Source organism: Mastigoproctus giganteus, chromosome 2, assembly GCF_048544385.1.
Source record: "Mastigoproctus giganteus isolate SK-2022 chromosome 2, ASM4854438v1, whole genome shotgun sequence".
Classification (NCBI taxonomy): Eukaryota; Metazoa; Arthropoda; class Arachnida; order Uropygi; family Thelyphonidae; genus Mastigoproctus; species Mastigoproctus giganteus.
The window spans coordinates 7,810,221-7,826,135 of record NC_143576.1 but is presented as its reverse complement, the minus strand read 5'-3'; positions in this window follow the sequence as shown (position 1 = coordinate 7,826,135).

The following is a 15,915-nucleotide window of genomic DNA, read 5'->3' as shown; positions in this document are numbered from 1 at the left end:
TTTGCCACACCTGAATATCCAGGTGGGAAGGAGCAGCAGTGCGTAGCACACGCTTCTTGATTAGACCGGGGTTCGAGTCCGTCACCACCAAACGGAGGATGCGGAAAGGTCAGGGAATGACCATCGCATATCCCGGAGCAATATGGCCTTAGTTGCTAATGCTCCTAAAAACCAAATAACAAACAAACACCTGTATATGCCCGTGCATCCAAATATAAGGGCTGGCATGATTACACATATATTAAAACATAACGAAATAATTGAAATAACTGCTGTTTTATTGAAATGAAACAGCAGTAATTTCATTGAAATGCGCTCCAACCAGGAAAATCCCCACACACTTGAGGAAACTCTTATGAGAGTTTGCCAAAGTGTGTGAGGAAACTCTCTTTGTAGGGAACTCTTAGTTTGAAAAAAATATCATATATCCAGAGAAATGGTCTAAGCTTATCTTTTTCTGATATGCGTGACTGACATAAATATTATTATCACGATTTGAAACTTGCGTATATAAATTTATTAAGTAGAAGAGTTTCTTATGTCAATGAATTGATATTATTATATCACGTGGCAGGTTGGGTAATTTATTATCGAAATGAAAGGAATCGAACCACCTCAAATCCAAATACTATTTATGGCTACGTTTCGGGAACTTACTGTTTCCCGTCTTCAGGCCCGAAGGTGGGAAAATGAGTTCCCGAAACGTAGTCATAAATACTCGACAAAATTAACAGAACGAAATGTTTTTCATGAATACTTTATTGTTAACAGTGTCGCCGAAGGCGAATATTTGATATAATAGACATCCTGGCATGCAAATTCCGAGTATCCGATAGAAATCGATCTACCACCTTACAGAACCGCACATTATGTAAATTATTCATGCCTATAAAAACACGAGTTGCGACCATATCACTTCATTCCCGTTTTTGGCTTGCTTAGTGGGTTAGCCACATCTCCAGATGGCAAGCCGTCGTCTTTTAGATCATCCTTTGGAACGGCGGGCGAGGTGGAAGACTTGAAGCCTCGCAGACGGAGGTGGCACGTTGGCTTAATGTGTCACTCAGTGTCGTCTCGGCAAGCAAAATGGCATCCAAGAATGGGACAATCACAAACAACATAATGACAACAGAAAATGGGACAAGCTACTGTTCCCACAACAAACAAACTCGACAAGAATAAAAGGACGGCCTACAACCGTATGACTTCAACCTGAACCTGTAAAAGGACACACCGACCTGAACCAGACAGCCTCGCTCGATCAGGATCGAGCACCTGACTCGATTCCTTTCAAACCCAACCGGCGGTGAAGACATCTTGTCTCCCCCCCCGGTTGGGTTTGAAAGAAATCGAGAATACCTAACAAACCTCCTCCCCTTTCCTCTCTGGTGAGGCATGGGCATGCCTCACTGACCAACTGGGGAGTATCTCCTCTATCGCCTCCATACTTCTATCTTTACCCCACAGCTTTCTTCCTCCCCCCCTACTCTATATATACACAACACGAATGCCCCACACTAAATCTAACAACACTCATAATAATTTTCGCCCAGTTTTGGCTTATCCATCCACGTAACATCTAGCCCTCTGCGGTGTACACGAGCATACAACGCATGCTATATGCAGACAAGCGAAATGAGTACAGCAATACCTCGCATAGCGCGGTTTCGAACAGCGCGGGTTTTGCTATAGCGCGGTTTACAAATTGAAAAAAAATTAACTGCGTTACGCACCAATACAGTTGATATGTATGTATGTATTATAATGCCAGCACGTAGGCCAATGCGTTATAGATTCAAGGCCATTCTGACTGTTGTCGAAACTCGTTGTCCCATTATGTTTGTTGTTGTTGTGCGGTATTTTTTTGCCACGAATTAACCGCGCTATGCTAGGTATTCCTGTATATATATATATATATATATATATATATATATATATATATATATATTACTACACTTTTTATTATTTTATTTTTTTTAAGATCCGGACCTGCCAGAGTAACTAAGTCTACTGGGTTCCTGGTCTGCCTCCACGGGGTGAAAGTGGGGCAACGTTGGGCCCCAGCGGCTAAATGACCAGATGAACAACGGTACACGACATTACACATGTACAATACCCACACACTTTTAAATCTCTGGCTGGCATTCCCAGCAAACTGGTACACCCACAATGAAAGCAACGCGGAGATGGGGGGAACCCCAGGTGCCGCATGGCATCAACATACTTTAGGGTGCTTACACGTAGAAGTTGCACTGGTCAACTGCTTTCTGTGTTCATACCGAGAAGTTGCATTGGTTAGCTGCTTTCCAGGTGTTCACAGATAGTGAGAAGCTTCCGCTTTATGTCGCTGCTGGTTTACGGTAAGCGGCAAACCGCGTTCTACGCGTAAGCACCGTTTTTTGGAAGCAGTTTATCTGCGCGAGTAGCACAGTATCATCACCGTCGTCCCTACACCGGGTGGTAAAGGCTCGGGTTAGAATCTTGTCAATGACGCGAGGAACTTTAATAGGCTTTTTTCACTCCGTGGCTGAGTTAGTCAGTCTCAGGCGTAGATAGCAAGGTTTTTCCTCCCAGAAACTGGGTTTTTTTTTTGTCCAGCAAAACAGGCAAATCGACCAGAGAATACACGCAATTTACAGACACAAATATGGATTTATGTAATGAATTACGGGTGACCCTAATATAATAATAATTTGGAAGCAGTTGTAGGAGACAGGAACCATTACAAGATATAAAGAGCTGACCACGGTCGCCCGACAGCTACGTCAACCAGAACAGAACGCTATCTGGCTCTAACACAGCAAGACGAACCCCTACGATGTCCTGTCATCAACTGTCTCTTGAGGTTGCTCCGTCCGCAGATGAAAACATTTCCAACTGGACTGTGTTAAGAAGGCTCAATTGAGGTGACTCTACGCAAGGAAGCCAGTGGTTTGTATCCGATTAACCCAAAACCATCGCAGAGTTCGTCGAAACTGGTGCCATGAACATGTAATTGGAGCCCTGACAAATGGGGTATAGTTCTGTTCTCTGATGAGTCCCGTTTTTGCATACAACAAATTCTAGACGTTATTTCATCTGGAGACAACGAGCAATGCGGTACCATCCATCTAACATCAGGGAAATGGACACTTACGGTGAAGGCGGTGTTCGCGTGTGGTGCGGAATAATGATCAAAGGGCCGTACCACTCTTCATGTTTTTGATAGGGGTACCGTAACTGCGCAGTGGTACCGAGAACAGATCCTCGAACCCTATGTGCGAATTTTTAGGAATGCGATTGGCCTAGTAGATTTTCTTTTCATGCACAACAACGCCACTGCACATAGAGCTCAAGTGGTAGAGGAATATCTTGAAACTGAAGATATCCAACAACTGCTGTCTCCAACACGATCACAGACTTGAATCCGAACGAACATGTATGGGATATCCTTCCTTGGGCGTCGCATTGCACACCGACAGCCAACTCCTCGGTCATTTGGTGAGCTAAGGTGGAAGAATGGGATTTGTTGCCACAGAATCTTATAGACATCCTTATATCGAGGATGGTTCACCGCTGTCAGGCCTGTTTAGTCGTTGGAGGGGAATCATTAGTCGTACTGATGTCATGTGACCATATTTAAGATCACCTTGTATCGACTTGTGTAATGTGACTTTTCTGGTAATTCTTATACAATTCCTATAAATGTACCTTTACCTGTGCGAAGTTTCTCGCTGTCTCCTAATTTCATCGTTATTCTGTGTTAAGCCATCACCATACCACATTTTGTCCCGCTTCATTTTTGTTTAAACTAGTGGATTAGGCTGTAAATCCAGGTAGCAAGCACATCTTAGGGCGCTTACACGTAGAACGCAGGTAGCTGCTTACTGGAAACCAGCGACAACAAAGTGGAAACTTCTCACTGGCTATGAACACGTAGAAAACAGTTGACCAGTGCAACTTTTCGGTATGCGATGGGGTAAAGTTTTGCACTGGTCATCTGCTTTCTATTGTGTTCATAGCCAGTGAGAAGCTTCATCTGCATGTGGCTGTTGGTTCCAATAAGGTTACCTGCGTTCTAACTGTAAGCACCCTAAGGGTGCTTACACGTAGAAGTTGCACTGGTCAACTGCTTTCTATGTGTTCATACCGAGAAGTTGCATTGGTCAAATGCTTTCTAGGTGTTCATAGATAGTGAGAAGCTTCTGCTTTATGTCGCTGCTGGTTTCCGGTAAGTGGCAACCTGCATTCTACGTGTAAGCACCCTTACTCCTGACTCATCCGCCATTAATGGCAGATGGTTTCCTCATGATTTAATTTGCAAATGTCTAATACTGACTCTTATAGCAATGTCTCAAATAAATGGCATGATATAATTTCGGAAATGCCGTTTGTTTAAAGGTAGTGCAATACCTGGGCAATTCATGGTAAAGGTGAAGTTCGTTCAGCTATCATTAAAACAATTTCATATACATACAATTTACATACTGCAGGCCGAAAAAGTACGCGAGAGGCTAAGAAAATCTTCTATGTCATAATTTCGAAAAGACAAAGATACATTAGCTATTTAATAATTTAACGTTTCTGTGATTCCGGAGTAACTTGTGCAGACGCAAATTCACACATTGCAAGATCGAACCCCTAAGTTTCCACAGAAAAGTTCTTGTTTATACTCCGATATGACCACCAGGTTAGTAGAGTTTACAATAAATCAATCAATACAAATTGTTAATCGTATTTAGCAGCCACGAGTTCGAATCCCGGTCCACTCAAAGAGCTTGTGCTATCGCACCGCGCTCCTGACCACTCGGCTACGCCAAGCACATATCCCTTGTTAGTTGCTGTGCTGTTTTGTTGGTTATAATAAAACAGCTACAATGAAGTAATTCTCCTAACTCTAGCTCCGAATATAATTTATTTACGTATTTGTATAACTTTTTTTGCTAGGAGTAACCTCGAATTAAGAGGTTATTTAGCGACACACGAATTAATTAGCATTAGCATTAATAGAGGCATACGATGCAAGAAAGCAAGCTTATGCAGCATCAGCCAAAAATAAATAAATAAATAAATAATAAAATAAAATAATGGTACCCTACTGTGAAAAAACAAAACAAAACAGAAACTACTTATGGAACAAAAGCAAGTCGCAACGAGAGAGCTGTAACTGTAGTTACTTCTGAACAACGCGCAGCTACAGAAATGTCTGTGTAATACCTCGAGAATTAAAGAACCGTTTGAGCAGAACAATCAAAGAATGAACAACACAAATATTCTAATTTTATTGTTGAATAATCGTTGTTTAACACGTTTAGTTGTTTTTGCGCCCGAAAGCTTCGGTTCTTATTGGAACTTTTCACAGTTTATGGTAGTAGTAGTAGTAGTAGTAGTAGTAGTAGTAGTGGCACTTGATGCAAGAAAGCAGTAGGAGCTTATGCAGCATCAGCCAAAAAAAAAAAAAAAAAAAAATCACACCATACCCTCCAATTGCCTGTCCAGTTCCTCCTTAAATTTATTTAACCTATCAACTTCCACAACGACAGATGGAAGTTTGTTCCAGCAATTAACCACCCGCTGGCTAAAGGCAAATTTCCGCACATCTATTCTACATCTATCCTTTCTTAATTTGAACTTATGTCCCCGTAGGTTCGTATTCTGAACAAGTGGGAGGATCCCATCAGAATTCAGCGTGCTCAACCCATTCAAGGCCTTATAGACCTCAATCAGATCACCGCGCAGGTGCCTAGTCTCCAGCCACTGCAATTTGCAGAACTTAAGCCTCTCTTGGTAAGAGGATCCCTTCATTCCCCTCACCAATCGTGTTGCTCTTCTCTGTACACGCTCAAGCAAATCTACATCCTTCCTAAAATGAGGCCTCCAGACCTGTACGCAGTACTCAAGGCGTGGCCTGACCATTGCCTTATACAGAGGGACAATCACCTCCTTTTCCCTGCTAGCAAAATTCCTATATATCATTGACAAAACCCCATGACCTGCCCTAGCAGCCTGTCTACATTGCTCAGAAAACTTCATATCTGACTGCACAATTACTCCCAGGTCTTTTTCATTTTCTACCACCTTAAGTGTAGTACCACACAGTTGGTACGTTTCTCTGGGGTTACTTCTACCCATATGCAGTACTTTGCATTTGTCAAGGTTAAACTTCAGTTGCCACTTCTTAGCCCATCTGCCCAAATTATCTAGATCCTGTTGCAGTAGCACACTGCCATTACTGTCATTAACAACCCTGCCAACCTTCGTGTCATCTGCAAACTTCGACATTAAGCTTGATATACCTTCATCAATATCATTGATAAATATAAAAAACAACAGTGGCCCCAACACCGAACCCTGTGGGACTCCACTAATAACATTAGTCCACGAAGAGCAGCACCCATTGATTACCGCCCTCTGTCTTCTCCCACTTAACCATCCTTTTATCCATTGCAGCAACTTACCCTTAATACCATTCTGCTCCAATTTGTACAGTAGCCTTCCATGCGCAACAGTGTCAAAAGCTTTCCTGAAATCCAAGTATATGATATCAAAATTATTTTTTGCATCCAGTTCCTTTGTGACCACATCATAATAACCAATCAAATTTGTCAGACAAGACTTTCCCTTAACAAACCCATGCTGTGTCTGAATTATTGCTGCAGTCTTGTCTAGATGATCCTGCAATGCATCTTTAACCAGTGACTCCATTATTTTACCCGGAACAGAAGTTAAACTAACTGGTCTGTAATTATTCGTGTCACCCTTCGAACCTCCTTTGTGAATTGGGGATACATTTGCACATCTCCAGTCCGTGGGAACCTCCCCTGAATCCAAGGATGCTCTCATAATTATGGCTAAGGGTTTGCTTAGTTGCTTTGCCGCCTCCTTTAATATAACTGGATAGATCCCATCCGCCCCAGGTGCCTTTCTTATGTTTAACTTCAACAATTTCTCCTCCACTTTGCTCTCAGTTATTACAAAATCATTAAGCACACTGCTACAATTTGATAACCTTCTTCCATTTTCAAACTGTAATGATTCCTCACGTGTGAATGTAGATGCAAAATACTCATTCAGTTTGTTTGCTATCTGAGCAGGATCATCAACAGTCGAACCATCGATGTCAAGTGGACCAATCATATTCAGCCCCTTCCTTTTAGAGTTTATATGAGTAAAGAAATCCTTGCTGTTTTTCTTAGCATCTTTTGCCAAAGATTTCTCGTAATCCGCCTTTGCCTGCCGAACCTCCTTTGTGACCTGATTACAGACTAGCTTATATCTGCTACAGGCTTCTGCGTCGCCTGATAATTTATATGCATCCCATGCATTTTTCTTCTCTGTCACGAGTCTCATTAGTTCATTTGATAACCAGATAACCATTTAGGCCTAAACCTTGAACAATATTTCTTCATCGGTATGAAAAGTCTAGTAGCTTCCACGATTAATTCCTTGAATGCTTCCCACTTAGAATTTACTGTTTGTAACATCGTCAGTCGATCCCACTGCACAGAATTTAAAAACTGTCTGAGACCACTGTACTCCCCTTTACGGAAGCAAAAACCCTTTCCTTTACCCCTGACGGTAGTTACCTCTTTGAGTAAATCCCACTTCAGCACACTGTGATCACTGCCACCTAGTGGTTCCTTTATCTGCAAATTCTTAATACACGAATGATCACTGCTGATAACCAGATCAAGAGTATTACTTTCTCTGGTTGCCTCTCGAACATGCTGCTGCAGAAAAAAATCATCCAATAAATCCACAAAAGTCTGACTAGTGTGTGAGTGACCAACCCACAAGTTCCAGTCAATATCTGGGAAGTTAAAATCCCCCATTATAAGACATTCTGATTTACTGGCCCACTCTATTTCTCCGTACAATTGTTCATTGTACTCATTCGAGTCATTAGGCCTATAACACACTCCTACTCTTATTTTTGCTTTTGCAGTGCTTATGTCACACCAAACTGACTCAACAGTGCACTGTCCATCTATATCAACTGGATGCACTTCTTTTGATTTTATGTTTTTCTTAATTAACAGCATAACACCTCCTCCCTTTCTGTCCTGTCTATCCTTTCTGTACACATTGTACTCCCCAAATTCCAGTTCTGCATTCTTTATATCTTTGTGACACCACATCGCTGCTATCCCAACAATATCCGCCTTTGATGTCTTGACCAACACTTCAAATTCATCAAATTTATTTACTATACAAATTTATTTATTTATTTATGGTGGAGTACAATAACGTAAAATAAAAAAATAACCAATATTCTTATATAAATAAAAATAATTATTATAAAATCATATTGCAAGCTAACTAATTAATAAAATTAGATTTATATATTTAAAATATTTTGAAAATATTTAAATATTTTTAGTAAATTTCAAAGACACCAAGAAATAAAATACATTCCTGCCATTACATCTTCATTCGAATGACAAGTAAAGTAGTGTTGTTATCACGGTGACTTTGTGTCATCATTAAATTCCTCACGTTTTTTTTTCGATTATTAGTGAAATCTGTGTACGCTTGTCATTTTTTTTTTCCAGTAAAATCAAAAATTTGGTTGTTTCATACTTTCTAAATCTTGTTTCTAAATTAGGTTTTATACCTTTACGTGTACACAATCTCTTGTATTTTGAAACGCGCGATTGCGTTGATCAATGTACAGTAATTATCGAATTTTTAACTTCAATATTTCGTGACCGCATTTTTTTTTTTTAATCACTAAACATCTTTAGGTTAAACAAATAATGAATTATGAACGTGCTACTTAATGTATATTCATTTAGGGGAAGGGGATGGATCAGATTGGTCCACTTGATATTGGTGGTTCGACCGTTGATGATCTTGCTCAGATAGCTGAAATACTGAATTTTGCCTCTACATTCTCACACGAGAAATTCTGTAGGGAAGTGGAGGCCAGAAGCTAATCAAACCCTAACAGGGAGTTAAATGATTTTGTAATAATTGAGAGCAAAGTGGAGGAGAAATTGTTGAAGTTAAACATAAGAAAGGCACCTGGGGATCTATCCAGTTATATTATTAAAGTAGGCAGGCCCTTAGCCATAATTATGACGGCATCCTTGGACTCAGAGGAGGAGGTCCTCACGGACTGGAGTTGTGCCAATGGCCTCCGTAGCCGAAATTTTGAGTACCACTGATTTAGACAACACTGCAGTTATAGTTCAGACACAGCATGAGTTTGTTAAGGGAAAGTCTTGTCTGACCAATTGAATTGGATACTATGATGCGGTCATGAAGGAACTGGATGCAAAAAATAATTTTGATATCATATACTGTACTTGGATCTTAGGAAAGCTTTTTATACTGTTGCACATGGAAGACTACCGTACAAGTTGGGGCAGTATGGCATTAAGAGCAAGTTGCCGCTATGGATAAAGGGATGGTTGAGTGGGAGACTGCAGAGAGTGGTAATAAATGGACACTGCTCTACGTGGACTATTATTATTAGCGGACCCCACCAGGGTTTGGTGCTGGGTCCATTGTTTTGTGTATTTATCAATGATATTGATGAAGGTATATCAGGCCTAATGTCCAAGTTTGCAGATGATAGAAAGGTTGTCAATGACAGTAAAGACAGTATGCTACTGCAACAGGATCTAGAAAAGTTAGGCAGATGGGCTGAGAAGAGGCAACTGAAGTTTAACATTGACAAATGTAAAGTACTCCATATGGGTAGCAGTAACCCAAGAGTTCCCGTACCGACTGTATGGTACTACACTCAGAGTAGTGGGAGAATGAAAAGGATATGGGGGTTATTGTGCAGTCAGATATGAAGTTTTCTGTGCAGTGCAGACAGGCTGCAAGAGTAGCTCATGGTGTTTCGTCAATGATATACTGTATAGGAATTTTGTTATCAGGGATAAGGAGATGATTATCCCTTGTGTAAGGCAACGGTCAGGCCTTGAGTACTGCATACAGGTGTGTAGGCCTTATTTTAGGAAAGATGTTGAGCTACCAGAACGAGATTAGTGAGTGGAACAAAGGGTTGCTGTTACCAAGATAGGCTTAAGTTCTGCAAATTGCAGCATCTGAAGACTAGGCACCTGCGAGGTTACCTGATTGAGGTGTATAAGGCCTCGAATGGTTTGAGCAAGCTCAATGCTGCTGGAAATCTTCCTGTTGCTCAAATTTCGCACTTGAGGGAGCATAAATTCAAATTGAGGAAAGACAATTGTAGACTAGATGCGAGGGAGGAAAATTGCCTTTAGCCAGTGTGTGGTTGATTGCTGGAACAAACTTCCATCTGTCGTTGTGGAAGTTGACAGCTTAAATAAATTCAAGGCCGAACTAGACATACTTTTGGAGTGAATGGACAGGTTAAACGGGAAGGATTTTTTTATTATTTTTTTTTGGCTGATGCTATATATTATATAACCTTGCTTTCTTGCATCATATGCCTCTTCTAATGCTAATGCTAAAAAAATATATATAATATCTTTATTGCAATCAGCGAAAATAAGTAAATTTTACATGGGTGTCTGATGCCCATAACAGCAAAAATGATAGGGGTTTATAACATAGAAACGAACTAAAACTCTAACAACAAAAAAATTAGTTGTAAACACATGAAAACAGATTTTTTTTTTTTTTTTTTTTTTTTTACAATAATAACAAACCAATCAAGGAAAAATAGTGACAGTCACTCGGTTGAAGATGAGAGCTACTTCCCGATGATACGTCTTCTGTAGGCTTTATCCTCAATGAATTTCTTGTAGTCAGCATCCATATCTTGGACGTTTTGGAGCATCTCCATTGGCAGGAATCTGTCGCTCTTCCTGAGCCTCCATGCCACGGACTGTAAAGAAGGGAGGGCCCTTAAGTGTCTTGGGGGGATTCTCCAACTACAAATCTGTCAAAAACTTAGCGTGTTGATTTCACCCGCTATCATTTTAATGGTGACGAGTAAGCGGAGGGTGAAGATCCGTTCTGAGGCTTTTCTGTAGTTTAGAAGTTTGGTCATTTCTGAAGTATGTGTGAGGGGTGGAAGCTTGTGCTTGAAGAGCATCCACCGAAGAAGCCAGTACTCATCAGATGAGATGATTTTTGCTGCCGATGCCCAGATTTCAGATCCGTAGGTAATGACTGGCTGAAGAAACCGGTAAATATATTTAGTGGTGTACTGGGACTCTGTGACATGAAGGAGGTGTTGTTTGGCAAGCCATCTGGATCGGCAGACCTTGTTGTGAATATCTGCCACAGGGTGTTTAAAGCTGAGCTTAGGGTCAAAGATGACTCCGAGATCTCTGTGTTTGGCTACTGGAGGGATGGATTTTCAGGTTTAGTTGAGTTGGGTGTGATTTGAGTGAGAACACCATTTGTGCAGTGGTCAGGAGCGGGAGTGCAATAGCACACGCTCTTTGAGTAGACCTGGGTTCAAACCCCTGACTGCTGAATACGGTCGATCTGCCAACCCGCACTGGACCAGCGTGGCAGATTATGGTCCATTTCTCTCAGCATGAATTGTTGAGGAGGCTTCCATCCTGCAGTGGGTTGATAATGGCTGCACTTTTTACCATTTGTGCAGATTTATTTGGGTTAATCTGGAGAGAGAACAGTGCTAAGTACGTAACTAGAGCTTTTAGGCTGTTGTTGATGGTGTCGGAAGCAGTCTCAGGTTAGTCGGTCCCATGGATCCGATAGAGGAGCTTCAAATCATCTGCGTAACCGAGAAAATGATTTTTTCTATCTAGCAATCTTTCAAACAAAGACATTTGGTAAAGCCTTTAAATTCATATACTTTTCAAAAAGTTTCCCAAATATATCTCAAAAATCGGGGTAATTATTATTATTATTATTCTGTTTATTCACCTTAAGTTCACACCTTGAACAGCCAGTGGGCTAGGAGGGTGTACAGATATATATATATATATATATATTTATATATATTTTATATACAGCATAAAATTTTATACAAATTTTCTATATTTAAAATAATGACATTGTTTAGGTAAAATTATATTTATTTAATAGCAGTAACGATTAACTTTAAAATAAAATTGATATTAATTAAAATTGTAATTATATATATACGGCTTTACCTACATTTCATTTAATTTCTGTAATTGTCATTACAATTTGTTTAGCTTTTACAACATATTTTTACATTAAATTATTTACATTTCTGATATAAATCAAGCTCAGATTTTATAGTAGTTCTGGTGATTTGGTCCATATTTCTTTCATAATTTGGCTTCTGTATGTTATATTTTCTTCAAACTTATTTGGATCTATGGAGAAGGTGTTGGATCATGTTACATGGGAACATTCTTTTTAAGGAGTCCAGTGTAGTGAACTTCATCCTAAGTGGACGTTTCCCGCTTTGGTGGTTTCTGTTGCTTTCTTTTGGAAGTGAGATAATATCCTCTATTGATGGAGCATCAATCTGACGGGTTAGTAGCTTACAGAATGTGGACAGATTTTTTTGAGAACAGTGAGCTTCCAAGGAGTCATGCCCAGATTGACAAGAAGAATAGATTTCGAAATGGTGAACGGGTTCCCTCCCAGACGGTTCAGCCACCACAGAATCCAGTATTCCATCGTCAGGAATCTGTTATGCAGAGGAGGTGCTGAGGACCAGATTTCAGATGCATGTAAAAGTATAGGAGTGAGACACCTATCAACGTATTGACAAATCAGATTGATGTTGTGGCAGCCTACGAGCTCCTGATAGACCAGAATGAGCGTAGGCAGTGGCGAATTAAGTGTTGAAACCCCTAGGAAAATTATATTTGGGGGCCCACCAACAAATAATAAAAAAAAAAAAAAAAAAGAATAAAAAAAATAATAAAAGTTAGGTGGCAAATAAACGAAATTTTGTACTTTTTTATTTTTTGAACTTCTGGATTTTTCTGCCGATTAAAGGGTTAAAGGATGATAAATAATAAAACTTTTTAGTTTAATAAACAATTTTTTATGTCGTTTTTACAAATTTACTTTGCGAATTTTAGAATTCGCGAATTTATTGATTATGTCTTCAAAGTTTATTTTTTCGGCAAACTCGTGTTCAATTTAAATTAGGGATAAAGCATTTTATCGCTCTTGGCTCATTACAGCCATTGGTATTGCGGCATTATTTAAAGCGTAGATAGTCCGCGCTGTTCAAAATATGTATTAAAACGTAATAATTGTTTTGAAAAAATTTTCGCTTAAAATAATCAAGATTTTTATGATGTTTACTGAAAACATTAATCTATTTTAGAACACTATAGGAAAATGTCTTGGCTTGGGGCCCCCAAAGCCTGGGGCTTCTAGGCACATGCTTCATTGCCTTAATGGGTAATCCTACCCTGAGCGTAGGTCTTCGTCTTTGTCTTGGGGAAGTGATCTTTGAAATTTAAGTCTTTCATCCCACGTTTGTCCAAGGTCAATATGTGATGAAACTTTTGGAATTGTCTCGCCATTAACCATAATTCGGATGTCATTCCTGAACTTCCTCTTCGTAATTGTCATGTGGGCTGACTTCGCACTGTTTAGTTGGAGTCCAGCTAACTGTAAATGATCTATTAATTGTTGAATTTGATTGGAGGTTTGATTATTAATTTCTTGAATCTGTTTGGGGTATTTTAAAATAATAAAAAAATTTAAATTATCGGCGAAGGAGCAGAAATTTGGATGTACTGCAAGGAATGGTTCAAGTCGTATATAAAAATCGTCACTTAAACAAGTAACTTTTTGTTTTTTTCGTCTTGTTGATCAAGGCTCCATCCGATAATTTCATTGCATTTGCTAGAAAGTAACTTCTAATGAAAAAACGCTTGAAGTTCGGAGAAACATTGCCAATAACATATTGATTGGCTTACTAATCTATGGGATTATCTTTATTTTCCTCACTCCTGTATTTATTATAAACATAGAAAATCACCTCCTTCGTGGTTATAACCACCATCCCTTCACATAAAAAAGACTTGGGCTTGGATCTTGTCAATAACGCGAGAAATTTTTATGGACTTTTTTTTTTTTTCCCGCAATACGGTTGAGTTAGTGGGTCTCAGGTGAGGGCTTCATGGTTTTACCCCAGAATTTCGGGTTTTTCGTCCAGCAGTCGCAAACCGACTGAAGGATACGTGCAATTACAGATACAATATACTGACGCCGCATAGCCTTAGTTGCTTTGGTGCTTAATACATACATACAATCATATTATTTTAACAGTCTCCGGAGTTATTCCCCAAGTATTAAAATTACAATGCCATCGATATTAGCAATAAAACAAAGAGCTTCTCTTAGTGGCGTAATTAGGGTGAAGCAGGTGGTGCACGTGCCCTGGGCGCCAAATTTAGGGGTCGCTAGTTTTCAAGGGGCGCCATAAACTCTAGTTACGCCACTAATACTAACTGCACTATCATTATCAGATTGAAGGTGGTAGTAGCAGTAAGGTTTCAGGGCCATCAGTAACTTAAGCCATATTGCACAGTATATATATTATGTCTGTAAATTGCGTGTGTACGATATACTCTTCAATTCATTCATGATATAAGTATGACCAGTACCCTCCCGAATACAGTTCGTTGTAAGGTTTCAGGCCATATTGTGCCATACATGTTATGTCCGTAAATTGCGTGTGTTTTGTGGTCGATTAGCCTGTTTGCTGGACGAAAACCCCGAGTTTCCAGAAATAAAAAACCATGTTATCTTCGTCAGAGACCAACTAATCCATTGTGATAAAGGCCCAAAAAAATTCTCGACGTCGTCGACGGGATTCGAATTCAGGTTTTTCTACCCGGTGTGGGGAATACAGTCATTCTACCAACTGTGCTAAACGCGAGGGCCCCGAATATATGGTCGGTGTTATATATTTTCTTGACCTTACCTGTAATGCTTGCCAGTGCCGAAAGAAGTTTCTCAAAATTGAAACTGATTAAACATTACCTTTGGTACGCAATAACAGACCCTCTCATCATTGGCAGTGTTGTCTATTGAAAACGAGATTGCAAGCAAGCTGGCGAAATGCATCATGGTGGAGGTAAACTCCACCATGACGCATTTCGTTGGACCAAAATGCTCACAAAGTACATTTTATTTCAGTAAGGAAAATTTAATAGAGACACTTTTCCATGTGAAGTATTTTAATTAGCTTATCGATATGGAAAGGACAGTTGGTAAATTTAGACCAGTGGTTTTCAACCGGGATGCCGCGGCACACTAGAATGCCGCAACAACATTACACAGGTACCATGTAATTTGGGTTTAAGTTATTTAAACTTATTTTTTTTAATTTTTTAATTTATAAAAAGGTGTACGGTATCAATTGTACCGTATCTTTTTAATTTTGTGGTGATCTATAATTGATGTTTATTTAGTAACTCTACATAAAGAATAAAATTATTATATAAGTATATATAATTTATATTATGAATTGTAATTTTGTTTATAATTATATTATTATAATAACTATCATATAACATATTTTTTAAATTTTATATATATACACAGAGAGATCGGATTATTAAAAGGACGAAAACCACTGTTTTTTTTTTTTGGCCTAGGGATGCCGTGAAAAAATTACTGGGACACTAAGGGCGCCGTGAACCGAGAAAGTTTGGGAACCTCTGATTTAGCCCATAAACAGTCCCAAGAAAAAAAAAAAAAAAATTGGCTACGTTTCGTATTTCAACATCGAAATGCGTTTTCAGGCCTGTATTTTTGGGTTTTATAAAATTATGTGCAAAAGAGAAGTTGACAATGCATGACATGCAATTAGTTCTATAGTTTTAAAAATTTAATTAAGAATTAAATTAGATTCTTAATCACTGAACATATTTACTCTGCTATATAGGGTATACAGGTTTAATAGGGCATAATAAGGTATACAGGTTTGGAGGCCTCATTTTAGGAAAGATGTAGATCTGCTGGAACGGGTGCAGAGAAAGGCAACCAGATTGGTGAAGGGAACAAAAGGGTGTTCTT